The sequence below is a fragment of the Sphaeramia orbicularis genome, chromosome 24 (genome assembly GCF_902148855.1).
Source record: "Sphaeramia orbicularis chromosome 24, fSphaOr1.1, whole genome shotgun sequence".
In the NCBI taxonomy this organism is placed as follows: domain Eukaryota; kingdom Metazoa; phylum Chordata; class Actinopteri; order Kurtiformes; family Apogonidae; genus Sphaeramia; species Sphaeramia orbicularis.
Window position 1 is genome coordinate 41,700,620 of NC_043979.1, and position 7,678 is coordinate 41,708,297.

The following is a 7,678-nucleotide window of genomic DNA, read 5'->3' on the forward strand; positions in this document are numbered from 1 at the left end:
GACAGTGAAAGAGAGAGAGAGAGAGAGAGAGCGAGAGAAGGTCTTGGACCAGACTGAATGTAAATCACATCTATTCCTGTCAAAGATAATTCCTGAAACAATTTGCCATCAAGTTGTCGTACAAAATTGGATTCAATTTATTGCTTTTTTGCCAGACCAAGTAAAACAGAAGGAGCTTGATCTGGGTATGAAATTTACACTCATATTCACTCCACGGAGACTGTGGTGACAGTAAATCATTTGTGATATGTGCTAAGTATACACTGTCTCATGTAGAACACCGTGAACTAGACGCTTATCAAGAATATGGTAGAGATCCTTCTTTTTCTGCATCGTTTTTTAATCATCTTCAACATCAGTGTATCTACATGTCAGAGAGCATTGTAGTATATTTCCTTATTTATTTATTTATTTATTATTTATTTATTTTATTTAGTTCATTTTTTTGTCCCAAGTTTTGAATCATGTTTGTGTCTATAATAAACTAAACTAAACTAAAGAGGCATTATGTTAATGTATCAACAGGGTAAGAAATTACAAATAGGATCATGAACATCAACAATAAACACAAAAAAACTATTTCTGTCATCATTATTACATCTCCTCTGAGTAGATCAGAAATCATAAAATTGTGTTTTTTCACCCATATTTCTTCTTTATCCAATTTATTATATTCACAACATTATATTAATATAATGTGCAGAGGGGCTAAAAATTCAAACAAAGTGTAGACTAATGTTATGACGCAAGTTTGGAAGCACTTTGGGTCTATTTTAAAAGTCTAAAAAATTTACTGAGATGAAGGAAACTATTTTTCAGATAAGCCACATTTTTATTTGACGTGTACTTTCAAAAATCTGCATGTAACACGGTAAGAAGGACACAAAAATTACGCGCGACTATTTTTTTATTTTTTGTTTTTATATTCTTTTATTCTCTCTCAGGTACATTTTGGGAATCGAAGTAAAGATGCAAGGCAGAGTGTTTCACAAAAATGACCATTGTTGCAAAATCACTCGCAATTTATTTGTGTTTAAATGGGCAGGTTCCGCATGTAACTCCAGTGGACACGATGGGTTACACACAAAATCTGGAATGAGACTGAGATTCATGGAAAACCCACATGTCTGGATTAGAAAAACCACGAGGATCGACAAATTTAACACAGTGTCTTTATTTATAGCGCTATCTAAGACCATTTACAGACATGTTTTCAAATTTAATGCACTGACACCTCGGTAGCTTTTCATGTCCCAATTTTGGTCCCAATATTTTATCAAAAATTAATTAATTCTGGGATGGCTCAGCGTAAGAGTATAATTTTTTTTGCATTTATCTGAGGTCATCATTAGGTACATCCTGAGGGGAAATATGCCTAAATTTCACTTCTAGTATTGGGTCTTAAAAAAGCTGGCAAAGTGGCACTTACCAAAATGAACTCAGTTTTATGTAAAAACCCAAATGTAAAATACAGAGCATAATAAGTAAGAAAGCAAGGAAAAGTTATTTATAGAGCACTTTTCACAGACAAGGAGTCACAAAGTGCTTTACAGTGCAAAACAATTAAAATACAATTAAAAATGCAATTAAAATACAGTTAAAATGCAATAAATACATAAAGTGCAATCGGTTTGTAGCGTCAGTTGAGTCAGTTTGGATTTAAAATGTCTGCTTAAACAAGAGTGTCTTAAGATGTTGTTTAAAAGTCCCAACAGAGTCCATGGACCAGAGGGACAGAGGGAGGTCATTCCATAGATAATATTAGAGCAGTGGTTCTGGCGACCCCAGACATTCAAAACAGAGACATTTTTTTGCTGAAATTAATTTGTTTTTGATCATGTAATTGTTTGCTATACTATGTTGCCAATAAACGTTAATTTTAGACGACATTTAGGCTATATAATCCTACTATTTAATGCACGTTTCGGCCCTGCCATGTGTCCCCTTGTCCCCGTGTCCCATCGATGTGTGATTGATGTTTGTTGCAGCATGGGAGGGCGCTATCGTACAAGGCACCACGGGTACAATGCCGCTAGGGTATATAATGCACCTTTTTGGTGTCTGCTTCTCAGTTTCTCTTGGAGATGTCTTAGTGGGGCCAGGCGGGCGAAGAAATCTTTCCATTCCCTGTTCAGTCCGGTTTTTCTAACTGCGACTGTGTCCGGGCAGGTTGAAGCGCAGTAATGCATGTAGTCACATGATCAGGTCAATCAAGATATGCCCTCTCAGATATTATATCCTGCATTTTATTTGAACTTGATTTTTATTGGGGAAAAAAGCATGGTATATTAATTGTAATAAAATATATACTGAATCATTAAAAAATATTTTTTATTAGTCTTTTTTTTTTTTTTTCATCAATTACTAGAAATTTCAGGTGATCCCATTTGAATTCCAGACGACCCCAAGGTTGAAAAACACTGTACTAGAGTAAATGCTGATAAATCACTCAAGACAGGCTAAAAATAAAGAAAACTTCATTTGGGAATTGCCACAAAAGCAGCACTGGGTCGTTATGGTGTTAAAATATTATTTGATTAATCAATTTACAGATTTCCTTCAACTGTTTGGATTCAATCACTGTTGTTGTATTTTACCATGATTTTCATTTTGCTAACCCTAATTATGCGTGACTCTGTGGGAGACAGTCATGCTCTCTTGGTTTAACCTCAGTTGGCCTTCCAAGAACACATGGTATTTGTCTTTTTTAGTTGCATTAAAGAGTACAAGACTGGAAGACGCACTGAGATTACACCAGTGCTAATGACAACTGATAAGTGACCGTCAGCTCTGAACTGTAAAAATGAAGTCGATGGGATAAACTCTTCAAAACCACAACATTTTTCAGGCCTTTTCCTCTAGTTTTGCCTCATATTCTGTGACTCCAATCTTTAATAGCAAACATATGTAACTCACGGAAGTCAAATGTTTATAGACTTGTGGATAATATCCAATCAGGAGTGAAATGTTTGATTTTCAATTCCTCTCAGACTGAATTGCCGAGTACAGTTTGAGGTTAAGCAGATTGTCTTTGAAAATAGAAATAATACCTGAATGACATTAATGCAATGGCAATGGTGAAACTAAATATTTTACTGTGCACTAGAGGAAAACGGATCACTCAGCACTGTGTAGCAGCTGCATGTACGAATGTACTGATAGTAGGTTATTTTGAGTTCAAGAGGAAAAACCTCTTTCACAACAGGAGCCCTAATAACTAGTGACATGAATATATGTGCAACTGTTTGGTCTTGTGGCTTCCATGTGGCAGAGAGCAGTGGTGGCCTGAGGGAAAAGATAAGTGGGACGACTTCAGCGCTCCTGCAGCATTGGCACAAAAATGAATGACTAAACGATTTCTACTACTGTTACTTTGGTTTGATTATTGCTACGTTCAACATGGCCTACTGACAAACACAGGTGTTATTTTCCTTTGTGATCTCCCCCACTCTGCTGGCTGGCTGCAGTTGTTGTATATATGGGTCAATATATATACAGTTGCAGAAAAAATGATTGTACCACCCCTTGTTTTCTTCAATTTCTTGGCCATTCTAATACCTGGTACAAGTAAAGGTACATTTGTTTGGACAAATATAATGATAACAACAAAAAAAAGCTCATAAGAGTTTGATAGAAAAATTCTGAGATACCATCTAAGAGTCCCTGGATTCTGGAATCAGAAGACTTTACTTGCAGCAAGGAGTCAAGTACATACAACAAGACGCAGCAGTTGACTGACTAACACCAGGAAGTCTAAGTTCTTATGATAGAGTATGGATACTACAACCATTGGTCCAGACATCCAAACATAATGACGTTGATCAAGTTCACCACTGGCATAGGTATCCAAAACACGGTAATGCATGGGTTCAGTGATCGCGTTTGTACTCTTCCCCCGCCTACCCCATGGCCTGATGTCCCCAAGGGCAACAGGCCACTCTGGCCGCGAACTGGCACCACAAAACAGAAAACATATACATTATATTGCCAAAAGTATTGGCTCACCCATCCAAATAATCAGAATCAGGTGTTCCAATCACTTCCATGGCCACAGGTGTATGAAATCAAGCACCTAGGCATGCAGACTGCTTTTACAAACATTTGTGAAAGAATGGGTCGCTCTCAGGAGCTCAGTGAATTCCAGCATGGAACTGTGATAGGATGCCACCTGTGCAACAAATCCAGTCATGAAATTTCCTGGCTCCTAAATATTCCACAGTCAACTGTCAGCTGTATTATAAGAAAGTGGAAGTGTTTGGGAATGACAGCAACTCAGCCACGAAGTGGTAGGCCACGTAAACTGACGGAGCGGGGTCAGCGGATGCTGAGGCGCATAGTGCGAAGAGGTCACAAACTTTGTGCAGAGTCAATCGCTACAGATCTCCAAACTTCATGTGGCCTTCAGATTAGCTCCAGAACAGTGCGCAGAGAGCTTCATGGAATGGGTTTCCATGGCCGAGCAGCTGCATCCAAGCCATACATCACCAAGTGCAATGCAAAGCGCCGGATGCAGTGGTGTAAAGCACACCGCCACTGGACTCTAGAGCAGTGGAGGCGGCTTCTCTGGAGTGACCAATCACGCTTCTCCATCTGGCAATCTGATGGACGGGTCTGGGTTTGGTGGTCGCCAGGAGAACGATACTTGTGGGACCGCATTGTGCCAAGTGTAAAGTTTGGTGGAGGGGGGATTATGGTGTGGGGTTGTTTTTCAGGAGCTGGGCTTGGCCCCTTAGTTCCAGTGAAAGGAACTGGGAATGCTTCAGCAGACCAAGACATTTTGGACAATTCCATGCTCCCAACTTTGTGGGAACAGTTTGGAGCTGGCCCCTTCCTCTTCCAACATGACTGTGCACCAGTGCACAAAGCAAGGTCCATAAAGACATGGATGACAGAGTCTGGTGTGGATGAACTGGACTGGCCTGCACACAGTCCTGACCTCAACCCCATAGAACACCTTTGGGATGAATTAGAGCGGAGACTGAGAGCCAGGCCTTCTGTCCAACATCAGTGTGTGACCTCACAAATGCGCTTCTGGAAGAATGGTCCAAAATTCCCATGAACACACTCCTAAACCTTGTGGACAGCCTTCCCAGAAGAGTTGAAGCTGTTATAGCTGCAAAGGGTGGACCCACGTCATATTGAACCCCACAGACTAGGAATGGGATGGACCTGAAATTCATATGTGAGTCAAGGCAGGTGAGCAAATACTTTTGGCAATATAGTGTAGATAGAGAAGAAATGGTAGACATACCCTGGATGCTTTCTCATAGGATATGTCATCACGACCCATCCATGACTCGTGCTCTGGACACCTGGTATATTTACAAAGAATAGTCTAATATCATATTTCCCTAACTGAGTTTAATTTCAGAGCTGATATCTATCTATTTTCCATAGTTTTCTTGACAATAACCAAAATCACTTCAGTTCTTACATCAATATCTATGGCATTGTACTGACAAAAACAACGCTTTTAGGCATTCCATGTTTTCTTTTCTGTCTGTTTTAGTCACATGATACACACAGGAGTTAGTACTTGATTGCATAACCACTGTTTTTGATGACCTTTGATGGACTCTACACACATACTGCGCCATGTTTCTTTTAAAACTCTTCTTCCTCACTTGTAAAACGAACGATATATTTTCTGATATAGAGGTGCATTTTCCTCCCAGTCCTGTAGGGGTGCTGTGTTTGTCTTTTGCCTTTTTGTTTTCATGCAGGAGGCTGCTGATTGGTGGAACCAGATAAACCAGCATTTAAAAGTCCAGCTGGCAGAGGTTTTACTACCATTTTTAACCTCTCACTGGCTGCCTGCACAGTCCCTAGCTGTCTAAAATCTGCCACTATTGTACCCATCCCCAAGAAACAGTCGGTCAGCAGTCTGAATGATTATAGATAGACCTTTGGCTATTACTTCAGTTGTGATGAAGTTCTTTGAAAGACTGGTGGTACGGCAATAAAATCTTTATTGCCTCCCAGCCTTGATGAGCACCAATTCGCATACAGAGCCAAGAGGTCCACAGGTGATGCCAGCAACACAGTCCTTCACACAGTGTGTAAACATCTGGAACAACCTGGCGCTTATGCAAGGATGTTGTTTGTGGACTTCAGTTCTGCTTTTAATACACTTATTCCAAGCAGACTGTTGTCCAAATTGCACAGTCTGAGTACCTGCAGATGGATCGGAGATTTTCTCACCAATCGTCTGCAGTCAGTCAGGATGGGGCCTCATCACTCTTCTGTCCTGGCAGTGAGTACTGGGGCCCCCCAGGGCTGTGTGCTCAGCCCCATGCTGTACACCTTGTACACCCATGACTGTGCACCAATCCACAATAGCAACATCTTTGTCAAATTTGCGGATGACGCAACTGTGGCGGGGCTGATCCACAACAATGATGAAACAGCCTACAGAGAGGAGGTCCTGAACCTCACTACCGAGTGTTCTCTTAATAATCTGGCACTCAACTCCTCAAAAAACAAAAGGAGTTGGTGCTGGGCTTCAGGAGGAAGAGGGAGGATCCCCCCCTTCTCATCTGAGGGGACACCATGGAGAGGGTCAGTGACTTCAGATTCCTGGGTACATACATTTCTCAGGACCTCACATGGGGTACTAACACCAGTGCCCTTGTGAAAAAGGCACAGCAGCGCCTGTACTTTTTAAGGCGCAGCTGTCAAACATGCAGCCCGGGGGCCTAAACCGGCCCACCAAAGTTTCCAATCCGGCCCGCAGGATGAATTGGCAAAGTGCAAGTTACAGCATCAAGCTCAAAAGTAATATCATAATAACCTATAAATAATGACAACACCAACCTTTTTTCTTTGATTTAGAGCAAAAAACATTAAATTATGAAAATATTTACATTAAGAAACTATCCTTTAACAATAAAATGTGAATGACCTGAACAAATATGATCAACCTGAAATGTCTAAAGAAAATTAAGTGCAATTTTAACAATATTCTGCCTGTTACTAAATGTTTTGTGCCTTCGTAGATCTGAATGCACATGTAGCCTATAAATGATAAGTCGAGGCATAATATTGATAAAACTGTACTTATATTTCTTAACAAATTTCATTTTTCAGGTTATTCACATCCTTTTTGTTTGGATAGTTTGTAAATGTAAATATTGGCATAACTGAATGTTATTTTTTGCACTAAAACAATTTGGAGTTGCCATTATTTATTGGCTGTCATGCGATTATTTTACTGGTCCGGCCCACTTCAGATTAAATTGGGCAGAATGTGGCCCCCGGAAGAAAATGAGTTTGACACCCCTGTTTTAAGGTCACAGAGAAGGGTCAACCTGTCCCAGGAACTGCTGCTGTCCTTCTATAGATGTTCTGTAGAGAGCATCCTTACCCACAACATCTTGGTGTGGTATAGGAGTAGCTCTCAGGCTGACAAGAAGGCTCTGGAAAGAGTCAGGAAGTCAGCCCAGAACGTCATAGGAGTCCAGTTGTCTTCTCTGTCAGACATCTATAACAGCAGGTGTCTGCGCAGGGCCAGAAGCATCACCCTCGACGGTTCACATCCCGGACACAGCCTGTTCTTAATGTTGCCCTCAGGGTGGAGGTGCAGGTCCATCCAGGCCCGCACCTCCAGATTTAGTAGTACATTTTATCCAAGTGCAATACAGGTACTGAACACATTGCAATGACAATACCTCAAAAAAGG